Source organism: Triticum urartu, chromosome 6A (assembly GCF_056163025.1).
Source record: "Triticum urartu cultivar PI428250 chromosome 6A, HENAU_Tu73, whole genome shotgun sequence".
NCBI classification, from domain to species: Eukaryota; Viridiplantae; Streptophyta; class Magnoliopsida; order Poales; family Poaceae; genus Triticum; species Triticum urartu.
Window position 1 is genome coordinate 105,193,436 of NC_141878.1, and position 14,448 is coordinate 105,207,883.

Here is a 14,448-nt window from a genome sequence, read left to right on the forward strand (position 1 = left end):
CCTTTAGTAGCAGGGAGCCCGTGCAATGAGCCCCTGGGCCTGGCATTACCCCTTTAAAGGTAGTATTGCTATGGCAAATTTTCGTTGGATCTATCCCCATTTCGCGGATTGTATCCTGGTATATCAGGTTTAGACTGCTGCCACCGTCCATCAGGACTCGTGTGAAGTGGTATCCGTCAATTATTGGGTCTAATACCAGGGCAGCCCATCCTGCACGCCGGATACTTGCTGAGTAATCACGATGGTCGAAAGTGATCGATTGAGACTACCAGTGGTAGGACTCCGCGGTGGTAGGCCCTTGGGCATATTTTTCTGGGAGTGCCGTTTTGTTTCTCCCCTTGATCACGTGTAACACGTTTACTGTTTTGACTTCTGGTGGAAATTTGTTTTGTTCCCCAGTGTCTTGCTTGAGAGGCTCATCCTCGTCTTTGCTTGGTGTATCCTCCCCCTTGTGTACGGCGTTGAGCTTGCCGGACTGCTTGAAGACCCAACATTCTCTGTGGGTATGATTAGCGGGTTTACCAGGGGTGCTATGGATCTGACATATTTGGTCCAGAATTTTGTTTAGGCTGGACAGTTCGTCTCTGGCACCTTTAGAGGGTGGCTTTTGTTGACCTGGCCGAGAGCTTTTGAATCCGACGTTTACTGTCGTGCTCTTCGTGTTGTCTTCTTTATTCCGGCGTTTGTTATAGTTGTTGCGCCTTGATTTCCCGTTTCCATCTCTAACTTCGGATGTACTGGGGTCGCTAGTGCTGCATCTGGCTAGCCAGCTATCCTCACCCGCGCAAAAAGCGGGTCATGAGGCTTGTTAATGCTGCCATTGTTCTCAGCTTTTCTTGGCCGAGGTGTCTGGCAAGCCATTCGTCACGAACGCTATGCTTAAAATCTGCCAAGGCTTCGGCGTCCGGACAGTCGACAATTTGGTTCTTTTTAGTGAGAAACCTATTCCAAAGCTTTCAGGCTAACTCTCTGGGCTATTGAGTTATATGACTCAAATCATCCGCGTCCGGAGGTCGGACATAAGTCCCTTGAAAATTTGCCCGAAAAGAGTTTTCGAGCTCTTCCCAGTTTCCAATGGAGTTTTCGGGGAGGCTTTTAAGCCAGTGCCGAGCTGGCCCTTTGAGCTTGAGGGGTAAGTACTTGATGCGTGGAGATCGTCTCCTCGAGCCATATGGATATGAAGGATATAGTCCTCAATCCAGACCCCAAGGTCTGTTGTTCCGTCGTATGACTCTATGTTTACGGGTTTGAATCCCACCTCATCGGTGAAACATAGGGGGTGTGCGGCACCCCTGTAGCTGGGTGTACCGCGTTGTTCTGATGCTTGTTGTGTTGCATCATATGCTGGGGCGCGCTTGTGTGGTCCATAGATGGATCTGGTTATGCCGTCCTTTTGGTGCGAGCCCTCGTGTGGATCGCTTATTGGCTTGTGAGTGGAGTTGTTTGCCGCTCCATGTTGGCCGTGAGGTCGTCTATCCGGCCAGGTGGCCGTTTTGATTTTTGGTTGTGGGGGATCTAGGGCCTCCTCATCGAATTTGGGTAGCAACTTCCGCTTCGGGTAGCTCTTGGTGGGGTGATTACCACCATACTTCGCTGTTGTGTTGAGTACTTTACTCCATCTGATTTGGAGTGTGTCCTGCGCAGCCTTGAGCCTTTGCTTCTGCTTTTTCAGACTCCTCGCGGTGGCAACAAGCCTTTGACGGGCATTCTGCTGCTTCAGGTGCCTGTCCGGTGTTATGTCATCCGGACTTTTATCTTTGACAGAATTGGTTTGTTCGGTTTGATTTTCCGTATTGTCGTGGTCCGGCAGTAGTTCGCCCTGCTCCAACGCTGGGTCTGTATGATCGTTATTTCTGCCGAGGCAGGATTTGGGGCGGCGCTTACGCCGCAGCTTTGACTGCTTCTCGAGGGGATAAGCCTTCGTTGCATCCTTCCGTTCCTCGTCATCGTCTTCTTTTGGTGTGTCCACCATGTATACGTCGTATGATGAGGTGGACGTCCAGCGCCCTGTGGGCGGTGGTTCCTCTTCGCCTCCCGCATCGTCGTCCATACCGTCGATGTCTTCGGAGTCGAAGTCGAGCATGTCAGTTAAATCATCGACAGTGGCTACGAAGTGGGTGGTGGGTGGGCGTCGAATTTCTCCGTCGTCCGCATCCCAATCCTATTGGCCATAGTCCGGCCAGGGCTCTCCTGACAAAGAGAGACCTTAGTGAATTCAGAATGTCGCCGAAGGGCGAGTGCTGAAAGATATCTGCGACGGTGAATTCCATGATCGGCGCCCAATCGGATTCGATTGGCAGGGGCGCGGATGGTTCGGAGTCCAGAAAAGAGTCTGGCACCTTGGAGTCACGGGCTTCGCAGAGGATTAGGCTGGTGTTCGGCTCGATCGCCATTGAGACTGCAGCCGCTGAGGCGGTGTCTAGCCACCCGTCCCCGATTGGCGCAGTTGGCTCCGAGCTAAGGGTCGGAGCTGATGCGGGCGCGGCCTCTGGGGTACTGTTCGGCGGCAGAGCTAGGTCATACCCGTCATGACAGTGCGGCGCGCCCGACTGTGGCTCGAATCCGTCGAAGATCAAGTCTCCGCAGATGTCGGCCGTGTAGTTCAAACTTCCAAATCTGACCTGACGGCCAGGGGCGTAGCTTTCAATCTGCTCCAGATGGCCAAGCGAATTAGCCCGTAGTGCAAAGCCGCCGAATATGAAGATCTGTCTGGGGAGAAAAGTCTCGCCCTGGACCGCATCGCTATCGATGATAGTAGGAGCCATCAAGCCTAACGGCGACGACACAGAGGAACTCTCAATGAAAGCACCAATGTCGGTGTCAAAACTGGCGGATCTCGGGTAGGGGGTCCTGAACTGTGCGTCTAGGCCGGATGGTAACAGGAGGCAGGGGACACGATGTTTTACCCAGGCTCGGGCCCTCTTGATGGAGGTAAAACCCTACGTCCTGCTTGATTAATATTGATGATATGGGTAGTACAAGAGTAGATCTACCACGAGATCGGAGAGGCTAAACCCTAGAAGCTAGCCTATGGTATGATTGTATGTTGTGGTTGTTGTGCTACGGACTAAAACCCTTCGGTTTATATAGACACCGGAGAGGGCTAGGGTTACACAAGGTTGGTTACAAAGGAGGAGATATCCATATCCGTATTGCCTAGCTTGCCTTCCACGCCAAGTAGAGTCCCATCCGGACACGAGATGAAGTCTTCAATCTTGTATCTTCATAGTCTAACAGTCTGGCCAATGGAGATAGTCCGGCTGTCCGGAGACCCCCTAATTCAGGACTCCCTCAGCCGCGCTCATTGTGGCCCGAGAGCTGCTACGGTGCCGACTGCTGGAGGGTGGCTGCGACGTGTTGTTGGAGCGAGTAGCCGAGCTCCTGGACGCCACCGCCTCAGAAACACCTCCTTTCTGCGTCCAGCTGCCACCCCAGATCCAAGGCGGGCCGCATGGTGGCATCGTGCGCACACGCGCAACTTCCAGCAGACTCCAGGGCCCGTCCAGCGTCAACACCTCCGCCGGCACCGGGCGACAAGTCACGCCAGCTCCCTCTCAGGCCAGCGAAGGGGTGCACGCCGCGGCCTTCGGCTTCGGCGGACCGCCGCGCCATCACCCCCAAGACGGCGCTCCAAGCCAGGCTGCGTAGCATACAGGATGCTACGGCGAGGCGCACGGGGCGGTGGCCCTAGAAGCCCCCGCATGGTGGATCAGGGGTGCGCACTAGAAGAAGATCATGGCTCATTCCTCGGGCCAGGCTGGGGCGAGGAGACGCCAGGAGCTGAGCTCTTTCAGGAACCCCAGGAGAACCTCGACGACCGCACTGCCGGCGGCAACTATCGGGTATCGCTCATCCCTCAGGAGCAAGCTTATGCTAACCATGAGTTGCAGGAGATACAGGTCACCGCAGCAGGTGGCTGCCCCAATTCTGCAGCCTCATACCCCTCAGGAGGAGGGCGCAGGGGGCTGCAGGAGAGGGGCCGAGAATCGGGTTCCTCCCCATGGCGGTCGGAGAAAGGCGTTCTCAGGAGGTAAGCCCCTTGTCGGGGAGGTGCCCCAAGGCCTGTCCCCAGTAGGGGACCCGTGGTCGTCGGGGGAACCGCTGGCAACCACTCTGCCTCATTGGCGTCGTCCTGGTTTCCGGTTGCCGTCGATGGCGGCAGAGTGTGGCGCAAGGCGGGGCCCTCGTCTGGCGATATGAAGCAAGACCGGTACCTGTGAAGAAGGCCCAGTGCCTGTGAAGCTCGCCGCCCGTGACACTCTGACGTAATAATGAGTGGGGCTGTACATGCCCCGGAGTCTCCGGAGAGCCACCCTCGGGCCTCGGGGGCTCCCGCCCATGCCCAGTGGCAGCACTTAGCTCCGCGCTGGTGAGAAGACGTCGAAGACTAGACTAGGTGCCGGACGCGGCCTTTTGCTTTTGCCTTTCCTTGTTGGCAAGTTCTTCGATTTGGATTTAAGTTGGATTTGAGCTCGATGCTTGCGTGTGTTTGGGGGAAGGGGTGTTTAGTCTCGTTCGAGCAATCTCTCACGTTCTGGTTTTGGCTTTGCGTCCAAAGTAAACATCGGCTGCCCCCCCTCGCGAGCCCCTCGTGAGCCGGGCCGGGCCAGACACGTTCACAACCAGGACCGCTGTTACCGCACCCTTTCCGGAGGTTTTCGTCGCGGAATCTACAAGTTAATCAGAAGACACCCGAGGTGCAGCGGCCCCCGCAGGTCCGCTCGGGACTCATCGGGGTCGGAAGGTACACAAGTCAGCTGACCCATCACCAGGCCAGCGGCAAAGTTCACACGCAACATTATGCTTACTAGGGTACTAATTGCAAAACCTTTACATACCTCCCAAAATGCTCTCACATCCTTCAGGGCCAAGCCCGAACCTTCTTTGTGCAGGTTAAACAGCAGTGACATGCGGTCAGTCGGACATATCACTCATCGCGTCTTCTTGGGCATCCTCGGAGGCATCACTGGCATCGTTGACATTGCCGCCGCCAGCATCTCCATCAGCGCCAGGCTCGTCCACAACGCCGCCTTCATTGGCGCCCACGACCACGCCGTCGTCATCAGACGCAAAGGCCCTGACGAGGGCGTCCACGTTGTCCTCCACCCACCGGCCAGGTCGCCCCAGACGGCAATGGGCACGGGTGCGATGGTAGAGTCGAAGTCGAAGTGGGGGTCCCTGTCCTGTAGATGGCTGAAGACGCGGGAGAAGGCACGCCCGAGCAAGGCTCGGCTCCTCTCTTCGACAAGCCAACGGGACCTCTCGGATCGGTTCTCCAGAAGTGTCACCACATCGGTGAAAAATTGGAGGTTGCCGGCGTAGTTGACCTCATGCGGCTCCTTGGCGGAAGCCTCGCAGATATAGCCCAAAGTTGTGTTGGCCCTCTCTCTGAGCGTTTGAAGCATGGGGGCATGCACATGCTCCAGAACCTGCCGCCGACGGATCTTGACCTCATTCCGCTGCGCGACGGCCTCGGTGTCATCAACCCTCTGTTGGAGAAGAAGCTGCTCAGCCTGGGAAGAGGACAGCTCCGCCTGCACCGCGCTGAGGGCGGCTGCGGAGGAGTCCGCACGCCGCGTCACTTCGGCCAGTTTGGCCCTGAGGGCTGCGGTCCTGCCCTCAGCCTCGGCCTTTCAGCCTCAACCTCATCTCATATTCGCGCTCGAAGGCCGAGCGAGCTTCCACCACGCGGCGATCGACTTCTTCCTGGGCCCGGGCTTCGCGCGCGGCAACGTCATCCTCCGCCCGGGCCACTAGGCGCTCCCTCGTCTCCAACCACTCAAGGTTGAGGTTATGCTCGGCGGCCTCCAGCGCCAGCGCCTCCTCGCACTTCAGAAGCTCCGCACGGTCAACAGAGGCCACCCCCATCGACTCAAGGGCCGCCTGGCGCAGTTCCACTTGCTGATCCAGGGAGTTGCTCCAGGCTTGGAGCTCCCGTGCGCGCTCCTCCGCATCCTTGCGTCGTCGGCCTACCTCCCGAGCCTCCTCAACGGCCTGGGAGCAGGCCTCCCGCGAAGCTGCCAGCGATGCTTCAGCCTTCGCGTTTTTGAGATCACGTTGGTGATGCACGAGGGCGATGGCTACCTTTAGTTTGCGCCTCTCCTCGGCAAGGCGCAAGCCTTCGGCCTCGAGGCGTGCATCCTCGTCAGCAAGCTTTGCCCTGATCCGGCTCACCGCATCCGCCGTCCTCCGGAGGAACTCTTCGCGAAGGGCGCGTCGCTCCCAGACGCGCCTGAGCACGTCATCCGCGTCACCCTCTTCCACCGGAGCATGCGGAGGGCCCCGAGGCGGTAAGCCCCCTCCCAGCACGGAGCTAGGGGCTGGCGCCCTAGCCATCGCCGAACGGACCTCTCCGGGAATCCGGTCTGGCATCGGTCCACCCACGGAGGAGGAGCCAAAGACAGACTTCAGCCATTCACCATCTATGATCAGAGGAGGAACGCGGGGCAAGCCAGATGTGCCCCAGAAGGACTCATGAAGAAAGGACAGCGGGCGCGCAGGCTCGAGGTGCCCTGGAACGGACCACTCCACCGACTGGTCTGGCAGCAGGGGTACCGCTCGAGCTCGGTGAGCCCAGGGCCAGCGGAGAAGGCGAAGCTTGGGGGGATGGCCCCCGGGCTGGCTCAGCGGGTTTCGCAGGGCAGGGCCTGAAAGGGCCACAATCAGTCACAGGGATAGCAAAGTAAACGAGCAAGGAAAGAAGAAGACTTACTCGTCCATGGCAAAGTACTTCCTGCGCTTCAACAAGCGGCAAGGGCGGTCGTTGCCACCCATGCCTCCTTCCTCTTGCGGAGGGCCTCGAAGTCTATGCGGAACCGACCTAAGCGCCCGGCGCAGGGGTCAGCCCCTGGTGCGGAAGAAGTGTCAAGATGATCAGCGCTGGAGGAGGCAGCCTAGGGGGCGCCGTCAGGCGTCACCTTGCGAGGAATGGTTGGGGGCTCGGGAGCCCCGGCCTCAGGAACTGTAGGCCGCAATTCCGCACCAGCCGCCGCTCCAGGGCGGGCCTCGGGAGACGCCGTCTTCGAGGCTTCTCGCGGCATCGGCACCTCGACATCGGGCGCCTCAACTCTCGCCGGTTCTCGTCTCCCCGCCCTGTCACCCAAGGAAGGACCGCTGTGGGCGGCAGGAGAAGCAACCACGGCGGCTGGGTTCTCGCGGGGCCCCGTGAAGCCAGCCGGGCGCAGTCCCCACTCGTCGAAGCCGGGCATCTGCCTCACAAAATCGGCCCTGCCGGAGCAAAGATACAAGAGGGCACCATTACTCCGGGGGCTGCCTGGGAAGGATCGCCAGTCAAGACCCTGAGCACCGTCCGCAGCACTTCAGGCGCCAAGTCCTCCTCCTGAAGCCGCATGTGGTCTCTATGCCCCGCAAAGTCCCACATCCGTCGAGAGTGGCGCTGAAGAGGAGCAATGCGACATTGGAGGAACTCCTTCACCACCTTGGGCGCCGTCACATTGAGCGCCCTCAAACTCTGGAAGCGGCACCAGACGAAGGCGAGCCGGGGGCTCGCGAGCATCTCATGGTCCCAACCCGCGTGAGGAACAGCAGGTGAGGTCGGGTGCGAGAGTAGAGGATTGGGAACTCTAACGTCCATGTACAGCCATCGCTCTCTGAACCCGGCCTCAGAAGGAGGAAGGCCGAAGTGGATCCCTGAAGTGGCCGTCTCTGGCACGGCGAAGAAGATCACGCACCCTGAGCACTGAGTGGGGTCGCTCAGGCGCAAGGAAAAGAAGTGGCGCAGCAGGGAAACGGAGGGAGGAATGCCTATCATCGCCTCGCAAACGAAAGCAAAGACAGCCAGAAGGGTAATGGACTCCGGCCCGAGGTGCATCATACGGATCTGATAATGGGAGAGCACCACATTGAAGAAGGCGGAAAAGGGGGGAACCAGAACCGCCCATAGGGCATCGGCGAAGAATCGGACCTCCGTGACGATCCTATCAAGGGAGGCATGGGACGCAGGCCAAACCGTGGTCCTGCCGCACTCGTTGAAGATAGTTGCAAGGGCGGAGCGGACCTTGTCCAAAGCTTCTAGATTGAGTATGATCAACCGGGCGACGGCGGGGGTCGCCGCTGGAGGTGTGCGGGGCGAAGGCACGGGCTTCTTTCCCCTTCCTTTATTCGTCGGTGCCATAGCGGTGAAGAGGAGGAAGAACTCGAGCCAGATTGGCGGCGGAGGCTGGAGCTCAAAGAAGAAGGAAAGGTAGGAGGTGGGCGAGCAGCGGAAAGGAGGAACAACTGTGTGCAACTACGGGTCCGCTTAGTCGGGCGCGTAACAAGGCATCGTGGGGAAGCGCATACGCCCACGTCCAATCAATCGCCACGCGCGCCCAAGGCTGCAGTCTGTTAGGGCCCGCGGCGCTTCGCGCTTGCCCCTTCGCTTCCCTGCTAGGCCAAGCTCGGGCGCGCCTTGGGCCCGAGGGCTACTGGCGGCGTTCTGGAAATGGGGGTCCCCAGACTTGCCTGCCTACGGCCTACGGCGTGGCTCAAGTGGGGGCCCAGCACGGCCCATCTTCATCAGCTCAAGCTCAAGACCCTCGCGAGGGGCCAAGCCTCGCGGGGCGGACGATCAGAAGCTTCCTCAGAGGTAGCCTCATCAGGCAGGCTCGCGAGGAGGCGGAGAGATCAAGGCGGGGATACCTCACGAGGAGCCCGTGACGCAAGCCATGACGATCGAGACCAGGCGGGCGCCGGCCTGCGCAGTGTCCTTATTTCCCCTTTGGTGCAAAGGGGGCAAGCACAGGCCAAGACATCAGGCAAAGGTTACCATTCCGGTGCAACGAGACCAAGACCAGCAGAGCCGCAGGACGGAGGTCACCGTGGAGCCCAAGACGGCGTCATCACCAATGCTTTTGGCAGCCAAAGACCATATTTGGTCAGGATAACTTATACTAGATGTTTCCCTTCAAAATGGCCAATTGTTGGCGCCCTTCCCGCTCATTATTTGGGGAGAGGCCCAGGGCCTCTATAAATAGAGCTAGCCACCACAGAGTAGAGGACAAACCCGAATGAGAGACGCCCGAAGAGATCAACACACCCAGAGATCTAGAAATCTGGTAAAGCCCTAGCAGAGAGATGATGAGACCGTTGATACAAAAAATGGCAGAGGGTTGCTAGGTTCTGCGCCATCATCAGATTGTAATATTGTGTGTTCAGATTATTGGGGAGCTAAAAGCAAGGAAGGTGCGTCCGCTTCTGAACCAAAAACAGATGAGGTCAATCCTAATTTTAGAACACCTCCGTAACATATCTTTGTTGGATCCCTTCTCGTTGAATTGTGAATAAAGAGTCCCTTTGATAATACAGTCTCCAAGCTCAGGAGATGAAGATCGATCCCAAAAGCATCAGGACTCCCGTACTAGTTGGTATTTGTAGTTTGAGTTTTGGCTTCTAGCGATCAACATTGCCAGATATTTAATTAGTATAAATGCCTTAATTAGTTTGAATAGAAGAGATAGAGTCCGTATCTTTTTGTTAGCAGGGGTCGGTTTGGTCAGGTCTGCGTTGCCTATAAAAGGGGCTGGCTACGGCCGATGTACGTGAAGGAAATATGCCCTAGAGGCAATAATAAAGTTATTATTTATTTCCTTATATCATGATAAATGTTTATTATTCATGCTAGAATTGTATTAACCGGAAACATAATACATGTGTGAATACATAGACAAACAGAGTGTCACTAGTATGCCTCTACTTGACTAGCTCGTTAATCGAAGATGGTTATGTTTCCTAACCATAAACAAAATAGTTGTTATTTGATTAACAGGATCACATCATTAGGAGAATGATGTGATTGACATGACCCATTCCATTAGCTTAGCACCCGATCGTTTAGTATGTTGCTACTGCTTTCTTCATGACTTATACATGTTCCTATGACTATGAGATTATGCAACTCCCGTTTTCCGGAGGAACACTTTGTGTGCTACCAAATGTCACAACGTAACTGGGTGATTATAAAGGAGCTCTACAGGTGTCTCCAAAGGTACATGTTGGGTTGGCGTATTTCGAGATTATGATTTGTCACTCCGACTGTCGGAGAGGTATCTCTAGGCCCTCTTGGTAATGCACATCACATAAGCCTTGCAAGCATTGCAACTAATGAGTTAGTTGCGAGATGATGTATTACGAAACGAGTAAAGAGACTTGCCGATAACGAGATTGAACTAGGTATTGATATACCGACGACCGAATCTCGGGCAAGTAACATACCGATAACAAAGGGAACAAAGTATGTTGTTATGCGGTCTGACCGATAAAAGATCTTCGTAGAATATGTGGGAGCCAATATGAGCATCCAGGTTCCGCTATTGGTTATTGACCGGAGGCATGTCTCGGTCATGTCTACATTGTTCTCGAACCCGTAGGGTCCGCACGCTTAACGTTACATGACAGTTTCATTATGAGTTTATATATTTTGATGTACCGAAGTTTGTTCGGAGTCCCGGATGTGATCACGGACATGACGAGGAGTCTCGAAATGGTCGAGACATAAAGATTGATATATTGGAAGCCTATGTTTGGACATCGGAAGTGTTCCGGGTGAAATCGGCATTTTACCGGTACCGGGAGGTTACCGGAACCCCCCGGTAACCTAATGGGCCTTAATGGGCCTAATGGAGGAAGAGGAGAGGAGGCCTAGGGGCTGTCGCGCGCCCCTCCCCCCCCCCCCCAAGTCCGAATTGGACAAGGAGGGGACGGCGCCCCCCCCCCCCTTTCCTTTCTTCCCTCTCCTCCTTCCCCCCAAGTCCTAATCCAACTAGGGAAAGGGGGGGGTCCTACTCCCGGTAGGAGTAGGACTCCACCGGCGCGCCTCCTTCTAGGGCCGGCCACACCCTCCCCCCTTTGCTCCTTTATATACGGGGGCAGGGGGCACCTCTAGATACACAAGTTGATCCTCGTGATCGTTTTCTTAGCCGTGTGCGGTGCCCCCTTCCACCATACTCCTCGATAATATTGTAGCGGTGCTTAGGCGAAGCCCTGCGACGGTAGAACATCAAGATCGTCACCACGCCGTCGTGCTGACGGAACTCTTCCCCGACACTTTGCTGGATCAGAGTCCGGGGATCATCATCGAGCTGAACGTGTGCTAAAACTCGGAGGTGCCGTAGTTTCGGTGCTTGATCGGTTGGCCCGTGAAGACGTACGACTACATCAACCGTGTTGTCATAACGCTTCCGCTATCGGTCTACGATGGTACATAGACTACACTCTCCCCGCTCGTTGCTATGCATCACCATGATCTTGCGTGTGCGTAGGAAAATTTTGAAATTACTACGTTTCCCAATAGTACGGGAGTTAGTTTTTTTTGCCGAAGTTTAGTTAAATAAGAAAATACCAGAAAACGCCTACATCGGGAGGCACCAAGATGCGTTTCTGCGAATCCTAGGGATTCGATGCTGCTGTGCGCCTGATCTCGTATTAGTTCTGGTGCAAGTATTTTTCTTTGGCTTCTTACATCTCGTTTGATCCGAAGATTCTCCTTCTACATTTGTTCGTTTTTCTGCGACTGTTGCTGCTGCCGTTCATTGTTGTCTCGCAAATACCGTGAAAGATCGGGCCGTGACTCGCACAATTTAGCATCTCGCTAGTCTGTGCTTCATCAAGTGGTATTCAGAGCTAAGGTTGTTCACGATACTGTGTTGATCAAGATGTCGACCTCGGTCAACAAGAGTGATGAGGTTGCCGCTGATTCTGAGGAAATAGTACGTCCAGTGTATGCGGATGATATTCCGCAAAATATTCGGGATGGTTTTGACCACACATGCAACTACATTAAGCAATGTCATGATGCGCTCGACAAAAGAATAGATGTCCTGATCACTCGGTTCGATGGTTTGGCAGACATCATCAATATGCCGGCAATGAATTCTGCACCACCACAGACTGCTCCGGTTGCTCCACTGCATTATGCACCACCAGCTCGCGATGGACATGCCGGCGTGCATGATCGCCGTTTGGCGGCACAACCTCATGCTGGAGATGATGGTTTCGATGATGGCGTTGACCAGGCAAGGTATGCTCCACGACCACAACACTATGAGCCTCGTCCCGAAACTTCCGTTTGTGGTGGAGTGCATGACCGAGTTGGTCAAGCTGTGCGTGTGCCTTTGGATGATGGAATTGGGCGCATAAAAATTTCAATCCCTTCGTTCTCCGGCAAGTGCGAACCAGAAGGCTATTTGGAGTGGGAGATGTGTGTTGATCAAATTTTTTATGCCCATCATTATAGCGAGGAGAAGAAAGTTCAACTTGCTGGAATTGAGTTCACCGGTTACGCGCTAATTTGATGGAATCAAATTTGTCGTTCAAGACATCGCCCGACGACTTGGCGAGGTATGAAAGAATTCATGAGGCGACGTTTTATTCCTGAGCACTATAAAACAGATATGTACAACAAGTTGCATTGGCTCTCTCAAGGTAATATGAGTGTTGATGAATATTACAAGGAGATGGAATTGCTTGTGATACGTACAGGGACAACGGAGGATCCGGAGGCGACCATGGCACGTTTCTTTAACGGGCTAAATATCGAGGTGCAGGATCGTGTTGAGATGGTGGTCTACTACAACATACAAGATCTTGTGCACCAAGCTGTGCGTGCGGAACAACAGATTAAGCGGCGCCAAGTCAACACAGTTCCCAGTACCACTTTGAACACATGGCGACGCTCACAGTATAAGAGTAAGGATGTCGGTCCTAGATCCAGGGCGACATCATCAAATCGCTCTCATGGTTCCATGCAAAAGGATGTTTCAAAATCAGGACCATCGATGGTTGATTCTAGTGCACAGTCGACCGGACACACTGGTGACATAGAGTGTTTCAAATGTGGAGGAAGGGGGCATGTGAAGCGTGAATGTCCTAATGAGAAAAGAGTGTTGCTCACGAGAGATGGTTATGCATCCGCTAGTGATGAAGATGCAGTTTTTGACACTTCTAGTGAAAAATCTAAAGATGTTGAAAATGTGGTTGCGAGTTTTGAAGCTGCCGAGTCATATCTTTCACTAATGGTGCAACGAGTGCAAGAGGATCGCATTGAGAATAAGGGACAGCGTTGGAATATTTTTCAGACTCAGTGCAAAGTCAATAACACCAATTTGTAAGTTGATTATAGATGGAGGAAGCTACACCAACGCGGTTAGTAAGGGATTGGTGGAAGTTTTGGGGTTACCTACATGGAAGCACCCTCAGCCACACTGTGTTGAGTGGATGTATCATACAGGGAAGCTGAAGGTTACTCATAAGGTCCGTGTTAATTTTTCTGTTGGCGATTATAGTGATGTGGTTATCTGTGATGTCATGCCAATGGATGCATGCCATTTGTTACTGAAAGACCTTGGCAGTACGATCATAATACTACACATGAAGGTCGGACCAACACATATTCATTTTGGGATGCAGGGAAGAGACGTGTGTTTCGACCAATGTTTGCCGACACAATTAAGGTGGATGATTGTGTTTTATTAAACAAAGTTGTTACAAAGACTACCTCGAAATCAAGGACGGTTTCAGTTCAAGAGAGAGGGGATGATGAGACCGTTGATACAAAAAATGGGAGAGGGTTGCTAGGTTCTGCGCCATCATCAGCTTGTAATATTGTGTGTTCAGATTATTGGGGAGCTAAAAGCAAGGAAGGTGCGTCCGCTTCTGAACCAAAATCAGATAAGGTCAATCCCAATTTTAGAACACCTCCACAACATATCTTTGTTGGATCCCTTCTCGTTGAATTATGAATAAAGAGTCCCTTTGATAATACAGTGTCCAAGCTCAGGAGATGAAGATCGATCCAAGAAGCATGAGGACGCCCGTACTAGTTGGTATTTGTAGTTTGAGTTTTGGCTTCTAGCGATCAACGTTGCCGGATATTTAATTAGTATAAACGCCTTAATTAGTTTGAATAGAAGAGATAGAGTCCGTATCTTTTTGTTAGCTAGAGTCAGTTTGGTCAGGTCTGCGTCGCCTATAAAAGGGGCTGGCTACGGCCGATGTACGGGAGTTAGTTTTTTTGCCGAAGTTTAGTTAAATATAAGAAAATACCAGAAAACGCCTACATTGGGAGGCACCAAGATGCGTTTCTGCCTAGGGATTAGATGCTGCTGTGCGCCTGATCTCGTATTAGTTCTGGTGCAAGTATTTTTTCTGGCTTCTTACATCTCGTTTGATCCGAAGATTCTCCTTCTACATTTGTTCGTTTTTCTGCGACTGTTGCTCCTGCCGTTCATTGTTGTCTCGTAAATACCGTGAAAGATCGGGCCGTGACTCGCACAATTTAGCATCTCGCTAGTTTGTGCTTCATCAAGAGAGAGAAAGGCGATTGAACTCACCAAGCAGTTCATCGCACCAGCTCAAGAACACCTCTCGCGAAGCTGTTCTTCTCTTGTACTGTTCCTCATCAGCCCTTGAGGCAATCCACCACACCACACACTGGAGTAGGGTATTACACCA